The 13,096-nt window shown below is 44.8% G+C and overlaps 1 protein-coding gene across 2 annotated transcripts in view; it reads left to right on the top strand.

Moving 5' to 3' along the window:
* Sulf1 (sulfatase 1) overlaps positions 1-13,096 on the top strand; it is a 168,490-nt gene that overhangs the window by 29,011 nt on the left and 126,383 nt on the right. The gene's annotated exons all lie outside the window — the stretch shown is intronic.

Here is a 13,096-nt window from a genome sequence, read left to right as displayed (position 1 = left end):
ACTGATAAACCCACCTTTTGAGGGTGTGCTGCGGGGTGCTGATACTGGAGGGTGCTACCAGACGTGAGAAATGAGCGCCCAGGCAAAAACTGTGGACTTTAAATGCCGGGGTAGGAGTCTTCACACCGGGAGGTATGTCACGGGCAGGATAATAGCAATCTAAAGAAGATACAATAGCAAGTGGAGATGGGGTCCGTGGCAGGAAACTTTCTCAGATGTCCCTGGCTGAGTGAGAAAACGGAGACCCAGGTTTCAAACGGACGACTCCACGGTGCAGGCGAGATTCCCTGCACACCACCATTAGGAGAACGAAACCAGAAATCAAGAGACCAGGGCACAGGGTCCGGGTCTAAGAACGCTCAGTGTTTACTAAGTACTTGGCCTCTGGACCGCCTGGCTTTCCAAAGCCCACATCTCCCTCATCCATTCCATCCTGCCACAGGCAGCTACTGTACCGGGTGCTCCAGGCGCCAGAACCGCATGCCTGGAAACCCTGACTCCCTTCCCGCCCCCTCCCCTCCCAGCCGGCCAGCTGCAGCACAGTTTGTTTGCCGAGGTTTGCATACTCGTATTGGGTTGCCTTTTTTTCCCCTTTCCAGTCAGTTCAGCAGTGTCCCGAAATTCACCCCCAGTGGAACTTCTGTCTCTGCTCCTCCTCTTCTTGGAACTGCCTTTTGTTTGTCTGGCAGAGCTGGGTCTATGGGGGTGTGTGATGATAATAATACGCGGGCCTTATATAACTGCATCTTGCAAGCACTTCGCAGACAGTCCCTAATGAGGCTCGGAGCTGGTGTCAGGCCGGACAGCTTTATCCGCGAGTTGGAAATCCGAGGCGCAGAGGCCAGGAGGGAGGGCAGTGGGGATCAGAGGCCAGGCCTCCCTGGCTCCTGGAGCTCCTCAGAGGTCAGGGCGATAAGGAACAATGAGTCTCCCATTCTGGAGGAGGAAGGAAGTACCGCAGCCTCCTAATCTCGGCTCCTCTGCCTCCTCCCTGCTCCCAGTGCCTTTTCTCGAGAGAAAACTTTCAAGGCGACTTTTGTAAGTACGGTGATCTACTTTTCCTCAGGGAGAAAACAGCCTTCCCTTCCGGCCTCTGGTGCAGTTCGTGTTTTTGTGATCTTCCCCCTACTTGGGCCGCCTAGATGATTGAAAACATGTCTCTGGGCAAAGTTCTCCACCCTCCCAGTTTGCTCTCTCCTATGGATAATGAAAGGGAAAAAGAGATTTCAGCTGATAATTCATTTGACAAAATAACATGCAGAAGGAGTGTTTAGACTGACCAGTCTTGGGGCATTCCGGTCTAGCCTAGTCTGGTTGCTTGCATGCGGGTGTCCAGCACTCACAGGAAGAAGCCTGGTTAGTCACTTGCCTTGTTAGGCAGTGCAGACATTCTATTTCTTTCTCTTGACTACTCATAATTTCAGGTAAATATAATTGTTGGACGTTTCTTCTCACACTAGGAAATAAAAGGCAACCTCTGCAAACTGTAACAAACACTGTGACTTCAGAGGCGTGTTCAGTTTTATTTTTTTCACGGCGGGGACCAAAGGGCTTTAATACTAAAGGAACACGGACAAGAGCTTCATAAGCACTGGCAAAGTCCAGAGCCAGATTATTAAACTTGGTTTCCATTAAAAAAAATGTTGCATTTATAAAATATTCAGCTTGGGGGTGATGTTTGTAGCTTTTAGACGTCACCTCTCTACAACCCTGTGGAATAACAGAAGGAAGATAGAGTAGGTAGAACTATTATTGTTAACTGAACAAGGCAAGGAATAAAGAACTGTTGGATGAAGTTGTACAATTTGCATTTGTAGAACCATGATTGTATCTCATCATATCATGGGAAATGGAAAGGTATTATTGCTCCGTACCGTTTGGGGAAGAAAACTAAGAAATATACAAAATGCCTAGCTTTGAATGCTGTGATTAATCCACTGAGCTGCTGTTACTTTAGACAGGCATATACCCTATATGAGAGAGGTGTGTGTGCGTGTGTGTATGTGTGTGGTACGCTCGTGCTTATCTCTTGTGTCTACCTAGCTCTCTCTGTTTTACATGATAATATGAAATGCAAAATGGACCAAATGGAGAAATTTCTTATCAAGTTTCACATTGCCATAGTTATTCTCTATTTAATAAACACGGGAAACATAATGGAATTGTTTGTTTTAAAGAGTCGCTGTAAGTCAAAATGTAGTCGTCCATGCCTATAATTGCAACATTCAGGAAGTTGAGTCAGGAGGTTTGTGAGTTCAAGACCAGCCAAGGATACAAAGGAAGACCCTGTTTAGAAAAAAACAAAAGTAAAAACAAAAAAATAAAATTTATTTAGATGATATTTCTATACTTCAAATTATCTGTGACTCTCAAGAAATTCTAAGACATTCTTAAAGCAGAGTCCTGGCTCTTTTACCTCTAAATTTGAATGGGATCCACCAACACCGAATAGTAGGTCCTGCCAAGACCAGCCCCATCATCTCGATCTTATCCCCAATCACAGCAGAAGGAACAAAGACAGGTAAGACCCAAGTCACCTGAGGACCAGCAGCAAGACCTCTGTGAAATAAGACCAAAGCCATCCCCAAGAGAAGAACGTTTAAAAGATTGAAAGGAAGTAACGTAGGAAGAGTATCTAGCACGGGAAGTAACCTAGGAAGTGTATCAAGCATGGGAAATAATATAGGAAAAGCATCTAACACACAGTCCGAACACAGCAATGTTTCAATACATTTTGGAGTGTAGTAACATTTTAATTGTATTCTAATAAATAAAGACTGCCTGAAGATCTGAGAATAAAACAGTCCCACTGGTCAGCCTTACAGACCAGATTATGGTAATGCGCACCTTTAATCCCAGTAGCCACACTAGTTGCCATAGAAACTGGGTGGTACATGCCTTTAATTCCAGTCCTAGAGAGGATTATAAAATGGGAGGAGACAGCTCTCCACACACAGTCTCAGTCTGAGATTCCAGGAGGCAGGATCGCCAGTTTCAGGCAGAGGTCGAGGTAAGAACCAGTGGCTGACTGTTTCGCTTTTAAGATTTTGAGGTTGAAGCCCAATTTCTGACCCTGAATTTTTATTAATCATGTATCATTGGAGCTTTCCCATTTATTCTTGTTTTCCTCTTCTTTATTTTAAATATTTGCTTTTATTAGCAGGGCAGAGGTGGCACATGCCCTTAAACTGAGCACTTGGGAGCCAGGGGAGGCAGATCTCTGTGAGTTCAAGGTCACCCTGGTTCACAAAGCTTCAGGACAACTAGAAGTGTTACACAGAGAAACCTTGTCTTGAAAAATAAAAAAAAAGATTTATTTTTATTTATATGTGTGTCTGCCATGGATTCGTGGGTGACCATGGAGGCCAGAGAAGGCCGCTGGATCTCTTATAGCTAGAGTTACAAGTGATTATGAGCCACCTGATGTGGATGCTGGGATTTGATCTTGGATCCTTTGGATTCTTTAGAAGAGCAGTACGTGGTCCTTCCTAGCTGCTGAGTCATCTTCCGGTTTTTGTCTTTTCCCTCCCTCTTGAGCATCTACTATGAATGGGTGGCAGACAGTAGCAATTCACAGGTTGGTAAAATCTCTTGTCTTGGAAGAGTTGTTAGTCTGAGGAAGAGGTGGGAAAAACAGATCATTCCATCTCAGTTAATATTCATACCTGCAGAAGTATGTTCAGGATTGAGAGGCTGAGAGTGGGATTTCTTCCTCAGGAAACCAAGAACTTTTCAGAAGGTGATGGTAATGAGCTGAATTTCGAAGAACAAGCAGCTGGTGGGGAAGAACCTTTCAGAAGGGAGGAGCACTGCCAACACAATGCAAGGTGTTGGGAAGTCTCTGAAAAGGAACTGAACCCAATATTGAATATTGGGAATATTGAACCCAAGAGAGTTGCTTCAGTACAACGATGTGTCCTGTTAATTCTAAGGAAACATGCAGCCACAGACCGCAGACAAGCTTCTGATCCACAGTTGTTTCTAGTTCTATCAAGAGGACCAGTGTCACTAAGACATTGGTTCTGTGGACAATGTTGCTTCTTTGGGCGGCTGTGTTTGCTGGAGACCCAGGTCAGTGATGGAGGCACCTGTAGCTCCTACTCTTCTGCGTTCACCATTTTGGGATCTGATTTTCACTCAAAGGAGAGAGAAACAAATTTTTGTAGAACTGAGAAATGGAAAGCGGATGTGATTCGTATCTTGGAAATAGTCTTGATTATTTGTCTCTGCAGTACAGGGGATGAAGTCTAGGACTTTCTAAATGCCAGGCAAGGTCTCAATCCCAGAGAGATATTCCAAGCCCTAGAAAGATTTCATATCAGTCTCCCAGTGACCATATGCAATATGGATTGTTCAAAGGCCAGTGGGTAGAACTTTAAAAACCAGCAGGACAGTGAGGAGACCACAGTGCTCAGATGAGAAACGCTGAGGTCTTTGCTGGGAAGATGGACAACAGCCTACGAGTCCAGGTGTATTTAGAAGGTAGAACACTCCTGACCTGGGCCTGGATGGATGGAAGGAGAGGACAGGAAACTTCTAGAGTAGTTTTAGATTAAACAACTGGGGGGCTATAGGGGGACATAAGAGAATGAAGAGAGGCACAAGCAAAGAAGAAATAGAGTTCACTGAGGTATCATTGGCAGTGTTGTTAGTAAATGATCGTATCATTGAATAAAAACAAAGACGTGTGTGTGTGTGTGTGTGTGTGTGTGTGTGTGTGTAAGCCAGAGGACAGCCTTGGTTGTTCTTCCTCCTCAGGCAGTGCATCTACCTTGGTTTGGTTTGGTTTGGTTTGGTTTGGTTTGGTTTGATGTGGTGTGGTTTGGTTTGATTTGGTCTGGTCCAGCTTTGAAGCAAGGTTTCTCAGTGGGACCTGGAACTTACCCATCAGGTTGCGCCAGCTGCTCAATCAACTCCCAGGGATCCCCCCAACGCTGGAATTACAGGCTCACCCCATCACTGGGCTTGACTTTTTATTGTGGAACCTGGGGATTGATCCCAGGTTCTCACACTTGCATGAAAAGCACTTTGTTGACTGAACTGCCTCCCTGCCACACCTCAAGAACAGATTTTTAAGAGTATAAAATGGACAGATTTTCCTCTCCATGTAATTTTGAGTGGAAATGTGAAGACGAAGCCCTCCTATGTCTTAATGTTCCCAAGAAACGTCTGTATCCAGGCTCAGTGGACCTGATGCTTTCCTCCTGGTCCCGCTGTCTGCCGGGTGGGTTGTGTTCTCATTACGTTCACAAGAGGAAGGCCATAATCTTAGCAGGCCCATCCAGAGACAAATGTTTATGTTCACCGAGCCATCAGTAGGGAGCTGAGTGAGAAGCTTCCTGGGGTCCCATACACTCAAAAAGCCGTCTTCTTTGCCCATCGAAAAGAAGGCTTTTTTCTAAGCAGAATTCACTTCACTTATGTAGGGTGCCCCACCCCAAGACCAGAACAAAGCTTATATTTGCTTGCCTGGCTTAGAAGGGGTTTGCAACCTTATCTCCTGCCATTTTCCAGTATAGTGTAGGAATACAGAGGAGGAACTGGTGACTTTTATAACTCACTTCTTCTTCTATTTATTTTTATTTTATGTGCATTGGTATTTTGCCATGGATGTCAAGTCCTCTGGAACTGGAGTTACAGACAGTTATGATCTGCCATGTAGGTGCTGGGAATTGAAACCCAGGTCCTCTGGAAGAGCAGCCAGTGCACTTAACCACTGAGCCATCTCTTCAATCCTTTAATTTATTTCTTTAAAGACTTGTCCTTATTATTTTAAGAATAATTATGCATGTTTGTGCACATGGGGATGTGTGCATGAGGCCAGAGTTCTTGAACCCCCTGGAGTAGGGGCACAGGGTGGCTGTGAGCTGCTGTGGGAGTTGGATACAGAACTCGGGTCCACTATAAGAGCAATGTGGGCTTGACCCACTAAGCCGTTCTTCCAGCTCTGGCAATTGGGAATAAATGTGAACATTTTAAGCAAACAGAAAAACCTGCTTAACAGACAGGAAGCAGCGACTTTTTCAATCCTGGGGTCTGATTACTCGATAGCCTTGGGTTTCTCAAAGCCTTTCACCGTACCTAAGCTCAGCACTTAATCTTCTACGGCAAAGCATCTCCGATTTCCTGGATTTCTGAGCTCTTACCCCACCTGAACAACTCAGAGTAAATGCCATTGATTATGAAAGGGACTTAGCCCCAGACACTGGCTCAGCTTGTGAAGTTATATAATATCTCCTCTCGGTAGGTGAGCTGTATTTAAGCACAGATTTAAGAAGTGATTTCTGCCTCTAACATTAAATTTTAAAAATCATTTCTTAGTATTTGATCCTCATTGCGCCTCCACTAGCCTTTTGGTGGTTCACTCCCGTCCCCAGCCCCCAGTTACTAAAGCTGGGAAATTATCTTTGACTGTTTTGGGAGAGTGGGGAGCTGGGTTGAACACAAGCTTTATGGATACTTGGTACGTTCTCTACCATGAAGTTACATTTCAAGCCTGTCTGGTTTGTGATATGATAAAAATATTCCTATTCTTGCCCTTGAGTGGTGGGGAAGAAGACTCTAGGGGTGGGCACGTGGCTATGGAAGAGCATTGGTCTAATGTGCGGGAAGCTAACTTTTCGACCTCTATATACAGGTATTTTATATGCATGTACGTGTGAGCATGTGTGACCATACATACACAGAGAGACTAAGATAAAAATCTAATTAAAAATATAAAAGTAATGAACAAGCATGAGGCAGACATGATACACACCTGTAATTCCAGTACTTGGGAGGCTGAAGTAGGAGAATTGTGGGCTCCAAGTCAGCCTGGGCTAAGTAGAAATTATCAGGACCATAATAACCTGGACTAGACAGCGAGTTCTTATCTCAAAAAAATGAAGAAAGGCCGGGCAGCGGTGGCGCACGCCTTTAATCCCAGCACTCGGGAGGCAGAGGCAGGCGGATCTCTGAGTTCGAGGCCAGCCTGGTCTACAAGAGCTAGTTCTAGGACAGGCTCTAGAAGCTACAGGGAAACCCTGTCTCGAAAAACCAAAAAAAAAAAAAAAAAAATGAAGAAAGGAGAAGTGGGGGGGTCGGCATCAGAAAGGGAATAGGGAAAAGAAAGGCAGGAGGATTGCCATGCATTTAACCAGTCTGGGTTACAAACAAAGCCTTGCCACATGCCCCTGAAATAAAGAGAACTGGGAAGAAGGGATGAAAAAACAGCAAGAGAGATGGAAGCTGGACGTGGTGGTTTACGGCTCTAATTTCAGCACTTGGAAGGTTAAGGCAGGAGAATTTCTATGAGCTCACAGCCATTCTGAGCTGCACAGCAAATTCTAAGTGATACTGGGCTATGGATTAAGGCCCTGTGTTGCCTCTTCCTACAACGAAGAAAAGAGTGAGGGGAAGGGGATGAAGAGACAGGGAAGAGGGAGAGAGACCGTTGGCGATTGCCAAAAGCACAAGAACGGTGGGAAGAAAATTCAGTTCCGTGTGTGCTGCCGACCGTGTGTGCTGCCGACCGTGTGTGCTGCCGACCGTGTGTGCTGCCGACCGTGTGTGCTGCCGAATGTGTATGGTGCCGATCGTTCCATGGAGGCTAAGCAGGCTGGGCAGCAGGGCCTTCCTAAACTATTGCAGCACCTCCATGATTTCTTGGGGTTTGCTGACAAGGGCTTCTTTCATCCAGGCTGCTTGTCCCCACAGCATCTAAGGAGTAAATGGTCCCAGACGCCTGAGTGCCAAGGATCCTGGTCTTTGCTTCCTTCTAGGCTCTATGGAAAGCTAGAAGCTCCCTGGCTCTCACTTCTGGCTTCGGAACTTCTCAAGTTTTCTGGTTTCATATCTTTGCGTGTGAATTAATAATCTCTCGCATGCATGCACCATTCACCATGCCAAGATTCATGTGACTTGGTGTAATTTTCTACTGAGATCAGTTTGGACATTTTGATCCTCCTTTAGGGAAAGCAGGAACTAATTTCCAGGGCCAAAGGAGCAAAAGCAGAATGTGTTACAACATCAAGACTGAAGCCACTACAAGGGGATAAGTCAAGGACATCTGTCTGCATGAAAATGAACTCTTAACCCTATGTGTGTTTCTTTCTTCTTCTTTTTTTAAGTTATATTTTATGTATGAGTACTTTGCATTTATACCTGCAGGCCAGAAGTGGGCATCAAATCCCGTTATAGACGGTTGTGAGACAACATGTGGTTGCTAGGAATTGAACTCGGGACCTCTGAAAGAGCAGCCAGTTATCTTAACCACTGAGCCATCTCTCCAGGTCTCGTACAAACAATCTGTCACCATCACAGCATTTCGCTAACCATGAACAGTGCTAATGCTTTTCATCAAGGCCTGGGGTTTTCATGACATTCCTCTGCAGCAAAATGCAACGAGTTGGTGAAGTTGGAAAGCCAAGAAATGCAGCTCTGTTTCTGAACATCTGAGACATGAGGCAAGGAAAGAGCGGACTTCATTCACCCTAGTTCTCTAGCAGGGACTGGTAAGCACCAAACACAGAAACTTCGTGGCCCAAAAAGTTGATCCAAACTTGGCAGGTGCAGCTAGGAAACCCAGCTCTACTTCTCTGCAGATTACCAATAGGCAAGAGTTCAGCACTGGTCAGTGGAGAACAACTTCATCAGACTCTGGACCAAGATGGCAGAGGTCTTCCAGTCTCACCTTATCTCTTCATTCTAGGGACAGAAAAACAGACTCCTGAACACACACACACACACACACACTCACACACACACTCGCTCTCACACACCTCATGCAACACTCCTCCTGAATTTTGTGCCAAACTCATTGCTTGATAAAGAGAAAGGGACGAATGACTTGGAGTAAGACTATCTACTTCCTGGTCTAGTTTCACTGTGGACTAAGAATAAATTCTTAGTTCTACATCTTTTTCAAAGATGAGTTTGTTTGTGTCTTCTGTATATGAGGGTTTTGCCTGCATGTATGGCCAAGAAAGAACACTGGATCCCCTGGAACTGTAGTTATAGGCAGTTTTGAGCTACCATGTGGGTGCTGAGAATTGAATCCAGATCTTCTGCAAAAGCAGCCAGTGAGCCATCTCTCCAGCCACTAATTTTATAGTCTTTAATACCACTAAAATTAGATAATTTTTAAGCTAAATCTGAACAAACCCTAAGACAAGACAAAGATCAATATGCAATTCGTACCCTGACTGCCTGGCTCCATTTTATGGTGGTGACCGGCGACTGCCTGGCAGTTAGCAGAGTTACATTGTGGCAAGAGGGTCAGATGAAGATGGAGCCTATGCCATAGCCCTCCATGAATGATCTTCAAACCTGAGTGGACAGACAAGGCAATCGGAGGTCACAGCGACAATAACAGATGGCACAGTGAGTGCTGCATTGCATCTCAGGAGGGGTTGTCCAAAATGGGACCTGTGCTGATGCAAGAGGGAACATACGGCGCTCCCGGGGGGAAGAGAGAAGAACAGACAATTCTAGGCCAAAAAGAGCAGGCATGAAACCTGGAGGGAGATGCCCTAGTGATTTGCATAAATGAGCCCAATAGACTCATCCGTCTGAATGCTTCGTTCACAGAACTGTTTGGAGGCGTGGCTTTAGGAGAGGAGGTGCGCACTGGTGACCACGCTGATGTTTCAATGGTCTCATTTCCCGGCTTCTCTCTCTGCCTCCGTGTGGATAGGATGTGGGTTCTTAGCTGTTGCTGCTGCTCCGCCTTTGCTCCGCCAACATGGACTCTAACTCTGAAACTGTAACCTAATAATGGTGTTCCTTAGTGAATTGTCTTGGTCATGGTGTCCTGTCACAGCAATTGAACAGCCTGAGGAAGTGGGACTAAGGGGATCTTTAGTCGCATGTTACCCTGACCAACTAACTGGGTTTAGAACCTTGGCCTAGCTTTATGCTATCAGATAAAATGATGAAATCAAAGATGGGGTGCAGATGGTTCGTGTCTATAATCTCAGCGTCTAGGCAACTAAGGAAGGAGGGTTGGTAAGAGTTCAGGCCCAACCTGGTTTGAATACTGAGTTCTGGCCATGTTGAACTACAGAATGAGACCCTGTCTCAAAATCTGTCAACAAAAACGATGATAAACTATGCATGGTGATTCATGCCTGTATCTCAACACTCTGGAAGCAGAGGAAGGAGGACTGTATCAAGTTCAAGGTCTGTACTACGGCAGGATAGTTCCGGGACAACCAGGATTGCACAGGGCGACTCTGTCTTTAAAACAAACAAACAGAAAACAAAAGAATGAATGAGAACGGAAAGATATACAAAACTCAGAAACAACAAAACAATAAGAAAATGCTACCGGCATATATACTAGGAAGACTAGGTAGATGTTTCTACTCACAGCATGCTACAGTTATTCCTTGGGTGTCTATCCCTGGTGTTTGGTTGTGGGACACATACACACACTATGAATATGAATATAAGTCTGGATCCGCAAGTCCCTTATATAAAAGAGTATGCATAGTTTTCATATGTAATGTATATATGTTTCTGCATATCTTAAATTACTAGGCTGATTGTAACACAAATGCAATGCGGACGCTGTGCAGATAGCTGTTATGTCTATCTAATATGATCTATCTTATAATACCTAACACCTAGGGAATAAATGACCGTGAAGGTAGTCCGTGGGTACTGTGTACACAGGAAACTTATTTTTGAAACATTTTTGATCCTTAGTTGGTTCAATCTGAGGATACAGAGTCTACAGGCATGGTGAACCAAATCACTGCATATATATCATTGAAATTTAAAGTAACTATAATTAAATGGTAATAACCACAAATGAACAATAACAAATAATATTAATTCTACTTGCCAGATGGTGCTGATTTAACGACTCTATGAAATAAATTTATTTTTATCACAAATTAATTAGAAGGTTTCAAAATTAATTTTAATATTTATTTTACTTTATGTGTATGGGTGTTTCTGTGTGCATCTATATATTTATACTGTATGCATGCTGGAGGCCACAAAAGTCAGAAGAGGGAATCAGAGCCCCAGGAATAGGAGTTACAGAGGGTTATGAGCTACTATGTGACTGCTTGAAACTGATCGCTTCCCTGACAGGACAGACAGTTTTCTTAACCTTTAAACCATCTCTACAGAACCAAGAAATAGTTTAATGAATTTCTGTTGTGTATTTAGTGCTGTGCCTAGTTACAGCAACAGTTATGTATCCGGCATACCTGGAAAAATATCTGTGAAATACATTTCCTGGTGTAGATGTAGTCACTGAGAACTGTGCCAGTCTTCCTACAGTGTAGGGGCGAGAGTTTAACTCTGGGTGTGTATGTAGCAGGCATAGATTCAGGCTATCTCTTTCTCTTTTCAACTCCCTGTAACAAATTGCTAAGCTGTCATTTTTGGCATATGTAATCAAAGTCTGTGCTGATATGACTTAGGAAAACCTTTGCATATGTTTTTTGCTCAACCGTGGACAAAGGTGTATGTAGAAAGAAGTGTGGAAAAGTAAATTCTCTTGGCAACCTAGAATTAATTGTTCAAAGTAGACCAAGAAATAATACTTTGTGGGAGAAACTCCTCATGGTTTTTTAAGAGAATGCAACCCTCTTATTAGATCCAGAAAGTGCCTATACTTTAAATCCCCATTTTTCAAAAGAATATACTGAGGTATAGTGAGACTAAGTAACATACTCATGTTCACATAGCCAGCAAATGGTGTCACCTGAAACTACACCATCTGCCCCCAGCAGCATGTCCAGAGCAGTGTCCAGAAACATGTAGTGTTACCTTGATGCTAGACTATGCCAAACTGACCACAGACAGAGCATCCTGCATCATAGTCAAATGCAGGATGCTTTTGTTAGGGAAGCTGGAGCCTGAGCCTAGGGCCTTACTCGTGCTGCGCACACACTCTCTTCCACTGAGCCATGCTGCACCCAGCCCCTCGTCTGTACGTTTCTCCTTCAGAAACTCTCAAGGAATAGATATGTGTGGATGAATAGATAGATAGATAGATAGATAGATAGATAGATAGATAGATAGATAGATAGAATCATCTATGTGAAAGTTCTAGAACTTACCAAGTTCCAGGATGAGAAGCAGAAGGGGTCCTCTAAGCCTTAATGCATGGGCGTACCAGACCAGAGAGTAACATCGGGAGTTCAGCCACTCTCTGCAGGTGAAGAGAGATGGTGAGGGTAGGGTAGCAAGAAGAAGGTGGCACAGAAACATGCCGGTACCAGAGGCCCCACCGCAGAACCCTCAGCATAGATGAGATGCTTAGGGTGATGGAGGAGTGTTTATGTGTTACTTTCATTATTAATAAAGAAAACTGCCTTGGCCCTTTAAGAGAAAATTAGGTAGGTGGAGTAGACAGAACAGAATTGTGGGAACAAGGAAGTAGAGTGGGGGAGACGCTTCAGGCATTCGCCATAGTGAGTCTCCATGCTGCTGCTCTCCGAGATGGACGCAGGTTAAGATCTCTCCTGGTAAGCCACACCTCGTGGTGCTACCCAGATTACTAAATATGGGTTAAAGGAAGATGTGAGAATTAGCCAATAAGAGGCTGAAACTATGGGCCAGGCAGTATTTAAAAGAATACAGTTTCCGTGTAATTATTTCGGGTATAAAGCTAGCCCGCGGCCGGGTGGCAGGACACAGCCCCGCCGCTTCTCACTACAGATTGGCGCCCAACGTGGGGCTCGAACCCACGACCCTGAGATTAAGAGTCTCATGCTCTACCGACTGCGTTCAGGGGCGTGGCTGCTCCAGCGGGGTAGCATTCCCTTTAAATAGGATTGGGGGCCGGAAGGCTGCCCCGTTCTTGGCGCTCGCCCGCGCTCTCCTTCTGCTCCGTTGGAGCAGCCACGCCCCTGAACGCAGGGATTGGGCCAGCTGCCCCAACATTAGGGCCCCAAGGGTGGCTCCTAGAACTGCCCACATTTAACATGAACTCAAAAGCCAGTCCAGAACAAGAGATTACAGGTCTGTGGAGGCAAACAAGCTGCAGCCAAGGCCTCTGGGGGTCCCTCTGTGAGGATAACATACAGTTGCACTGACCCGAGGAGAGGTAAGAAAGCTTGAAGTTTTACGTAAGATCACTCTTAAACACTGTTGTTTC

This window comes from Arvicola amphibius, chromosome 11 (assembly GCF_903992535.2).
Source record: "Arvicola amphibius chromosome 11, mArvAmp1.2, whole genome shotgun sequence".
In the NCBI taxonomy this organism is placed as follows: Eukaryota; Metazoa; Chordata; class Mammalia; order Rodentia; family Cricetidae; genus Arvicola; species Arvicola amphibius.
The sequence above is the reverse complement of the archived record's forward strand: the minus strand, read 5'-3'. Positions and strand labels throughout refer to the sequence as shown.